General features: G+C 45.0%; 1 protein-coding gene across 4 annotated transcripts in view; it reads left to right on the top strand.

Annotated features, from left to right (window-relative positions):
* Window positions 1-3,101: 3,101 nt before the first annotated feature.
* PPARD (peroxisome proliferator activated receptor delta) overlaps window positions 3,102-9,940 on the top strand; it is a 71,006-nt gene continuing 64,167 nt past the window's right edge. For 2 of the 4 annotated variants that reach the window (XM_039856345.1, XM_039856348.1), the window contains exons 1-2: window positions 3,102-3,261; window positions 6,955-7,038. The gene's annotated coding sequence lies outside the window, so the exon portion shown is untranslated. The remainder of the gene's footprint in view (window positions 3,262-6,954; window positions 7,039-9,940) is intronic. The other 2 variants (XM_039856347.1, XM_039856350.1) reach the window with 2 other exon arrangements.

The following is a 9,940-nucleotide window of genomic DNA, read 5'->3' as shown; positions in this document are numbered from 1 at the left end:
GGTGACTGGCTGGAGAGCAAGAGGCTTGTTTCAGACTTTTGCCAGGATATGCAAAGAGCCTCCTTCTTAAGCATAATGTCTGCCCAGCCCGAAGAGGTGCCAGCTGAAAGTTGCTTCTCTGGCCCCTGCCGTAGGTGAAAGGGGTTGGGAGAATGCCAAGGCTAAGGCTAAGGAAGCCTCCATCTACTGGTTAGAGCCTGAAATAGCTGTGGAGGGGATCAGAATCTACCCTTCTTACTCCACATTGTAAGATATCATTCAGTTATATTGTAATTGGGCATCAGAGCAGGTTTTCATAGCTGAGATCTCTGGCGGGTCTGGAAATTGTTGCAGAGGCTTGGTAGGGACCAACTTTTCCCACTTTAGGCTGTGCCTGTGGCAAATCCAGGCAAACTGAGGGTTCAGGAAAGCTGTAGTGGTCTGGATTTGTGATTCAAGTAACAGAAACTGATTTAAGTAAAAATGGAATTTATTGATAGAGTATAGAGAAACTCCTTAAATAATTGAGGGAATGAAAGAGCCAGTTTGGAGACTGTATAGTGAGGAACAATACCTCAAATCATGGCACACAACAGTTCTTATGAAGACACCCCAGCTGCTATCTCTGGTTATGGATGCTGCTGCTTCCATGGCGAATAACACCAGTGCTGGTTGCTGCTCTTACAACTGCTGCTTCTTACAACTGGAAATTATGTGGAGCTGCTGCTCTACCTGAAGGGATTATGTACGCTCCCCAGTTCTTCATCTTCTCAGCTTCCAGTGCATCTAATTGGGGAAGCCTTAGTCATGTGACTAAGCTCAAGCTGCAAAGGAGGCTGGAAGCTGTTAATTTTCAGCTTCTAAAGTGGAAGAAGAGTCTAAAGTGAGAGATTCCCCATATGGGAATGTGATTCAGAAGTTAAGTGGCCAAAACCAAGGAAAGCCATAAAACGGCACATTCTGAGGCCATCAATCTGGGTGGCAAAAGGCACCAGGATCATTTTATATGAGTAATGAGGGATGTTGTAGCTTGAAGAAGAAACAATGTAGGAAAATGGGGTCAAACTTCAGACAGGCCGTTATGCAGAAAACAATTTGACTTAGTTTACCTCCAAGGGCTAGAACTAAGACTATTGGGTAGGAGCAACAACAGGATAGATATTTTTGTTCAACATAAGGAAGACTTTTTTTTTGTTCTTAAAAAACAAATCATGTTTCCATTACGAACAAAAAAAAAAACTATGCTCAGAATAAAAATATAGAAAGATAAAAACTCACAGAACCACAACCCAAACACAACTGCTGTTTCCTTCCAGTTTTTTCTATGCTAATTTTTGTTTTCTAAACAGTATACATATCTGTATATGCTATACATATCATTGCATTCTAAATATCAAATCATAACATTTTCCACTTTTTTTACCAAATCTGTAGGCATCATTTTTAATAGCTGCATAATATTCCATCAGGAGCATACCGCAGAATTTATCTAAACACTTCTCTGTTGTTGGACAATTAGGTTATCTCCAATTCTTTTGTTATTGTTTTAAACAATATTGCAATGAATAATGGAATTGTTGGTCTAAACAATATATATTTATTAACTATATTATATTAAATATATCTATCCTTTTAAATATAAAAATGAAATTAGGTGAAAAATACAGTATCTTAATAGTGCTCCCAGAATTTCTTTTAGGGAGAGAGCTCTTTATTAGGGGAATAACCCTCTTAGGGGTAGAAAGGGAGATCTTTAGAGCATGAGTATTGACAGGGAATCCAGGAATGAAGAGATACAGCTAAGATGTTTCTTTCTGTCTGGAAAGCCAGAGGAATTTTTTTTTCTCCAAAGAGAGTGGGATAGAGGAGAGAATAGTGGGTCAGGGAGGAGAGGTAAGTGATTTGGAAAAAGGTGGAGCTCTAAGGGGTAAAGGGCCAGTTAGAAAACCTCAACTGGGAATATGAAAGGGACTTTAAAGAATGTCTACTGTGTGAGTTTAAACTCTTTGTAATGCATACTTGACTCTGCCCCAAGGCCCAGAGCATCATAATGATTTCTATACCCATGAATGTTTTGTGTAGGAAGAAGTGTGGGCAGTCCTCAGGAAGGGCAAAGTTTCATCTCTACATTTCTGAACTATGATCCTACAACAGCCCTGAAGAAGCAGGGACACAAAAGCAGAGAGATTTAAGAGAATATTAATCCCCAGAAATTTGCAGAAATCTTAGGGAAGGTTTTGACCTTTTACTTTTGAATTACAAAAGTAATGCATATTCATTTTTAAAAGTAGAAAAAAAAGAAACAAAAAGATAAAAAAATCATATCGTCCAGGTATCTGAGGGTGTGACCTGACAAGTGTGCATGAGAGGGGAGGGGTAATCTTTAAAAATGGTGGAGAGGAGGAAGTTACCCACTGATCCAGTGAGTCAAGTTTTGCTCATTGCCAGATGACAAACCCAGCTTCTTCCACCAGAGTGCCTCTCAGATACTAGGTACCTTTTTGTGATATATCTGAAAGGACAGGTTGGGATAACAGATCCTTTCCAGGTCCTAAAGAACTGGCTTAAGAAAGCAAGAATAGAATTTCCTGCAACAGGGAGGATGCTCCCCATTTTTAGGTGGGCAAACTTATTACATAAGTACATGGGAAGATAGGTAAGAAGTCCAAAACCATAAATTTCTAATTGCAGAAGCTTCTCGAGTGAAGAAAGTCCTTTTATTAAAATTACAAGCAGCACAGTCTCCTCCAGTGGAATCTGGAGTCTGAAAACTAGGGTTCTATTGCTTCTTACAGCAAGTCACGCATCTCCTCTTCACTGGAGGATGAGGAGACTGTACTAGATGTACTAACTCCCTTCCAGCTTTAAATTCCCTTTTGTGAGCCTCGCCAGACTTGCTTTACTGGCCCTAGCGTTCCCTCCTAGCTCCTCCCCTCAGCTGCCGCGCCGGGATCCTGCACCAGAGGGCGCCGCAGGCGGGCCTAGGGCAGCGTGCGGTGGGCGGAGTGGCAGAATCAGAGGCGTCCCCAGGAGGCGCGGTGATTGGCCGCGGCAGGGGCGGAAGGGGGCGGGGAGTTGGGGCGGGGTAAAGCCGTTTTGCGCGGTGACGTCACGCTGGCGGGGCGGGGCGGGCCGCGCAGCGTGTGACGCCGCGGCTGCTGCGGAGCTGGGGATTAATGGGAAAAGTTTTGGCAGGAGCCGGAGGATCCTGTGGAGGCTGCGGGACGGCAGTGGTGGCGCGGGAGGCGGCCAGGACAGGTCTTCCCCGGTCAGGGAAAACGGGTAGGCAAGCAGCAAGGGGAAGCGGCGGGGCAGCAGAGGGAAGCGGCGGGACTGGGCTGAGACGGCCCATAGGGCCGGGGCGCAAGGCCCGGAGGGGAGTGGGGCGGGGGGAGCAGCAGGGGTCCGCGGACCGAGCAACTGTCGCTTCCAGACGCTCAGACCCCGGCCAGTCTGCAGTGGTCCGCTGCTCTCCTGGAGTCTGGCCCCGCTGCCCCTGTGCCTCCCAGCCCTTTGAACCTTCATCGCTGTTTGAGCTCGAACCTCAGGTTTGCCCACCCGACTCTGTGACCCCATTTGGGCCTCGTGGCTCCGTCCCCTCTCACTTCTGTGTTCAGAGAGCCAGCTCTCAGGCTCGAGGTTCTTTCCCACTTCCCATCCTTGCCTCTCGCCTCTTCCCTTCATCTCTTCTTTGATGTCTCCAGATCCATTGCCCTCTACTCAGGGTCTCCTTGGGGATCTTCTCTCTTCCCCTCATTATCCTTGTCATGTGCCTTCGTCCTTCCTTGCCCTCTTAGTCTTTGCTCTCCTTTCCCATCCCTGTCCCCTCCTTTCCCCGTTGCCTGGCCCTCTCAGTGTTAGAGCTCCCCGTCATCTTCCTCGAGGTGTTACTAGGCTTTTGAGCCCCGTGTCTGCAATCCTTGTTTACCTAAACCCCTCCTATCCTGGCTTCCCTCAGAGGCCCAGTTTTTGCCCCTCTGATTTCCTTTTTATCAGCCCTGTGCCCTGCATTCCTGTCATCCGCTTTCCCTTGACCTGCGTTGCGATATCCCTAGGGTGAGGGTGTTCAGCCCCTAATTGAAGTAAGAAGCTAAATGTCTGAGGTAAATAGCAGGTATGCCTGTGTTGGAGAACTTACTGAGGCGTTGCATCAGGGATGATGTCCAATTCGTAGACCATTCTTCTAATCTCAGCTTTAATACATCCCCTTTATGGGTCTGTTGACTTCCAGGAACCCTTGGGAAGAGACTGGCGGCTGATTTGGGTGTGTGCCAGGCATAGCTGGAGGCCTTATCCAACTCTTTCCCCTTCCAGGAAACAGCTCTGTGTCTTTCCACTCTGGACGTATCAGACACATTTAAATCATGGTACCTCAGCCTGTCTCTGCCCTCTCTCCCACCCTCTATCCTATGCCTCATTCCAAAGAGGTAAGAGAAGTCTCCAAAAGACATGTCCCAAGGAATGCCTGTGGCCCTCAGCCTTTTCACTCCATGCTGACTCCAGGACATTTTTTTTCCTGTTTGAGTTTTAAAATTGCCAGCCCCATAGCCCTAGAGCTGGAAGGCTTCTGTCCCTTTTATTATTGCTGCTGATTTTTATTAAAGCTGCTGATTTTCCCTTGTTCATCTCTGACCCACTGAATGTCAGGTCCTCTGATCACTGAGCAGGTTCCCTTGAAGGTTCTATCTCCATTTTCCTTGGGAGCTTAATTTCCTGTGGATCCAAGCGGGAGGCTGACACTGAAGTTCTGTTCCCTTTTCCCAGGCATAACATGAGATTTTAGGTCGATATCTGCCTGGGCATTCTCTGTGGCTGCATTAGTTAGACTGTTTCAGGAACTTGAGTTGCCTCTAGTTCCAAGATCATTCTCTCTGGGGCTAGAGAGCCCACCACTTTTGTGATGTATCTGGATATTTAACCTTTCTAGGCAGAAAGTTCTTTTCAGATTCCTTCAATTTGAGCTCCTTAATTTGATGTTGGTCCCCTAGAGAGATTGTGAGGAAATAACATATCTTCTGTTTCTGCCCAATCTGGTCTTGGAGGAGTCAGAAAGCGTGACACATTCTCACGTTTGGAAATGAAGGTCTGTTGTTTTACCTGGCTCTAGGTTTCTAGGTCTTCTCTTCTGAGGATCGTGCTTTCTGTCTTTGAGTCAGAATTGGACACAGAATTGGCAACATTCAGGAGCTTTGGTGGGGAGCCAACTGAACCAGCTAGACCAGACTTTAAAGTTTTGGAATCCTCTTGTGCACTGACCCTTTTCTGTGAAAAGAATAGGATTGTGGATGGCTGAGCTAGTCCCCTCTCCACTGACCCCTGAGTCCCTCATAAGCAGCACTTGGGGGAATTTGGGCAAAATGGAACAAAAGGAGTCCCCTGTTTCTGTGAAAGACATCCTTCCAGGGTTTTAATGGGTCTTTCTAATGAAGTTGAGGTTATATGTTTGATGGTAATTTAGTCCAATCTCTGACCCTTGAGCAGTTTGCTACTCTTCTGTCTTTGCTCACCTATACTCTCCACTGAGGCAGTAGGTGACGGCTTGAGAAGAGGTCAAGCCCAGTCCTTGTGGAGCAGCTTGGGTACCAGCAACCCTGGCCAGATAGCTTCTTACAGTTTATCCACTCTGCCTTTTTCTGAGTGGGTAGTCATAATTGTCAATTACCTAGTTCCCATCCAGTGATTTTTTTTACAGGGCTTGGGTCATCCTGCCTCTCTTTTTTCAATGGTGTGAGCAGACATACCTCTGACATTATTCTGCAGATGGTATAGCCCATAAATGAGCTAAGTTTACTAAACCACTCTTGTTTGGCTGCCTTTCTTCCTGCCTCTCCACCACTACTTTCTTCCTTTTTTGGTGTATGCCCCAGCCCACTCAGGAAGAATTGCCCTTACTCAGCCTGCCAGCTCTACCTGTGGTCCCTCAGACCCTTTTCCCCAGGACCTGGGAGAGGACTGCCAGTGTTGGGTGCTGGCCTGGGAAGATAGTAGTAGGTCTCTACTTTGGATAGACTGCAGCTGTCCTGGCTGCTGTGCAAACTGTCTTCAGGGCCTACAGATGCTGGCATATCCTGGGACTGTGTAGCTCCTCTCTCTCAGGAAGGGTTGGATATGTTGCTTCTAAAGTCTTCAGCTGTATCCTGTCACCAAGGCCCCCCCTCCTGGGGTGATCCCTCTCAGATGGGAAGCTAAATTGTGGGGCTCCTCTGGAAATACCAGAAGCCACCCCACCGCCCAGCACTGTCCATGCTGGGAACACTCTTCTTCCTACGTAGCATTTCCATGGACTTTGCCAGTCTCTTGCTTGTGTCATGTCAGAAGTTCTGTGCGTGATGGCCTTGTCTATTCCATATTGTCCCAGATTGCCCAGTGGCTGCTTTTTGTTGATGGTTTGATGTCCCTGAGCATTTTTTTGTACCTCTGGAACCAAGGGGAGGAGCTACTTGCGCAGCTGGGTTCCACAGTGTCAGAGGAGAGCTGGGCACTTGCTTGAGTCTGGCAGAGAGGAAACGGCCTCTTGCATCAGGTTTCAGACATGTGGGTCTTTTTGCTTGGAAGATAGTTCCTGGCCCTTATAACTCAGAGGCTGGTGACTGGGGTGTGACTACAGTCTCCACGGGGCTTTGGGCAAGGAACAAGTATGACTCAGGGCATCTCCATTTATGAGCTGCCACCCATTGGGGCTGTTGACTTCCCGCTCCTTCTTCACCTTGCCAGCACCTTCTGCCCCACCCTGGTATAATCAACAAAGACAGTGTCTTCTTACTTGGAGATGAGGAGACTACTTCTAAAATTGGGAAATATTTGCTGACTCAGGCTCAAAATAACATCTCAGTTTGTGTATGAGGAACAAAGGAAGAGCCAGTTTTCCTTACGAGCACTCTTTGAGCCCTATATTTAATTATAACATATTAGAGTTACTTTTCTGCCCCCTGGCACCTCTCAGCTAAAGACGTTGGCTTTCTTTCTATTCTGCAGTGTTTTGTGGTGTTTTGGGCATGTACGTGGTACTCACGCAGTGGCTTCTGCTCACCAACAGATGAGGACAGATGCATCAAAGAGGTAATCACATTTCCTTACCCAGGGGCCTCCAACAACAAACACACACATCCCAGATTTAGGGTCCTGGCCTAGAAGATGAAGTTATTTCAGTAGGGCTGAGTCCTAGATGCCAGATGCCTGTCATATCATTTGGACTCATCACTTGAACATAGCAGGCACTTACTAAATATTATTGAATATCTGTGGCTTACTTAGTTTTGGGGGAGTATTGAGCTTTTCACCTTTATACTCACTAAACTATAAACTCCACAAGGACAGGGATTTATTTTGTTCTCTAGTGTGTCTAGGACAGTGCCTGGCACAGAGAAGATGGCTAAATAAATATTTGTTGAATGAATAAATGTATACACTTTCTTCGCTGCCCATATGGATTCCAGGCCACAAAGATGGTGGCCATCATTCTCTTTCATTTATGCAACAAACATTTTTGAGTACTTTCTATATACCGGGCAGAGTACCGGCATTTAGGAAATGACAATAGTAAAAAAAAAAAACAATCTGTACCTGTCTCATGGGTCTATAGTTCGCTGGCATGTATGGGAGCTGGGCATAATATACAGATGTGTTTCTTCCGTCTCTGCTGGGGTAGTGGGTCCTCACCAGAGTTTGAACAATGCTCTGGGCTTCCCATTGCTGTTTCCCTGTTCTCAGGATGCCAGGCAGGTTTTATAATTCTCAGAAGGGGAGCTCCAGAGAATTTGATGTTCATTGTCCCAACTGTTTGGGAGGCTGGCCTATGGTGGGGTTCCTGCTGGGGGCCAGGGGAAACATGGGACTCCTTTCTGATTTGTTTTAATCTCTGAAGTTTAGTGATTCCATAGCTGTTTATGGGCTTCACTTCCCTTTCTCTGCCTTTAACACCCTGCAAGTTTTCCTGTTGCCTAACAGGGTACTGAGCCCATGTGTCTGTCTGTCTGTGGGGGGTAGGTTATTTGTGGATCTTGCAGGAAGGCCTCAGGCAGGAGCCTCTCCTGTTCTCAAACCCATACCAAGTCCTTTCCTATGAAGGACAAGTGAAGGAGGAAGAAGGGGGGTCGGGGAGGCTTCTGAGGTTCCCTGAGAGGGGATAAGGTAGAATTTTCCCCTGAGCAGGAAGAGCTACTGAGTTGAGTTGATATGCTTTGTCATTTGTTTAGCAGCAGCTAGCCATAGTGGAGCAGTTGTGCATGTCCAGGGGTCAGTTGTTCAATTCATCTCTGAGCTGGGCTCCCAGTTCCAGCCAGAAGTTTTCTTTCTTAGTTTCCCTTGGCAAAGGTGAAGTTAGAGCTTTATCAGATTTTCAGTGTTAACCTAAAAAAACTGTGGTGTTGCCATCTTAGTTTTTTCTACTGAGGCACTTTTGTGGGCAAGGTGTGGTCCTTGGCTGCCCTCATGCTCCGTGTGTGCAGCCTAGTGGGGAGAGAAGACATATGCACAAAAAGATCTTAAAAATATTAGAGAGTTGTTAGGTACTAAGAACGTGATACTGTACAAGGATACTCACTTCGAGGAGCAAGTCATCACTCAGGCTGGCTTTGTTCCCGAAAAAGCTAGATTTCGGATTGAGTTGTGAAGAAAGTTTGTTTATTTTGAAGTCAATTTTAGAACATTTTATTTTTAAAAATTTTTTTTAAATGCCAGTTTATTTTTTCATACTATATATACATAATTTTTTTTAACACTTTATTTTTTCCCTCCTTCCTCCCCTCGCACCCCCGCCCCGCTCCTTTCTGGTAACCACTAGTCCATTGTCCATGTCCATGACTCTCTGTTTGTTTGTCCTGTTCATTTGTTGCTTTTAGGTTTATAGCCCACATATGTGATACCATGTGATTTTCAACCTTTTCTGTCTGATTTATTTCTCTTAGTATGATTATTTCAAGGTCTATCTATGTTGTTGCAAATGGCAGTATTTCATCTCTTCTTATGGCCGAGTAAAATTCCATTGTATATATGTACCACAGTTTCTTTAGCCAGTCATCTATTACTTCAGTTGCGTGGCCACTGTGAATGATGCTGCTATGAACATCGGTGTGCAAATACCTTTTCGAATATGAGTTTTTAAGTCTTTGGGGTAAATACCCAGTAGAGGATTTGCTAGATCATATGGTAAGTCAATTCTTAGTTTTTTGAGGAACCTCTATACCACTTTCCATAGTGGCCATACCAATTTGCAGTCCCAACTTTAGAATACTTTAAAACAATGATTGTCAAACTTTTTGGCCTCAAAACCCCTTTACACTCTTGAAAATTAAGAACTTTTATTTATCGAATTAGAAATTAAAAATGAAGAATTTTTTAAATTACTAATTTATTAATTCATTTACTATAATAATAAACTCATTAGATTTATCATATGTGACATTTTTTCTCATAAGTGACATTTTTAATGAAAAATAGCTATTTTTCAAGACAAAAAAGTTGCGAGGAGTGGTATTGTTTTACATTTTTTTCCCCCTCTTTGATTCTGTCCCCTGCTTCCACCCCTGACCTATGGATGTTGCTGTTTCCCTTCTTTTAAGAACTGGATCTCTGAAGGTGGGGTGTCTCCCCTGACACACTTGTGGGTGCACTTAGGGCCGCACACTTGGGGTATGGTCCGTGGCTCCACCTGGGGCGCGAACTCAGGACCTTCTGCGTGTAAAGCAGACATGCTAACCACTACACTATGGAGCCACCCCCTTGTTTTACATTTTTGCTTATCTCTTTCAATATCTGGTTTAATAAGGCAACCGACTTCTTATAACTGCTTCTATGTTCAATATTTTAAAATGTTTTATTTGAAAGATCTGAAGAAATTCCGGTTTCACATAGATATGTAGTTGAGAAAGAGGAGTATTTTGATGTTTTTCAGGTAATTGTGGATATTCTTTTTTGGTATGATACCAAAACTTGACAAGTGGTAATTTAATCTTTAAAGGTT

Source organism: Pteropus medius, unplaced genomic scaffold, assembly GCF_902729225.1.
Source record: "Pteropus medius unplaced genomic scaffold, Ma_sr-lr_union100, whole genome shotgun sequence".
NCBI classification, from domain to species: Eukaryota; Metazoa; Chordata; class Mammalia; order Chiroptera; family Pteropodidae; genus Pteropus; species Pteropus medius.
The sequence above is the reverse complement of the archived record's forward strand: the minus strand, read 5'-3'. Positions and strand labels throughout refer to the sequence as shown.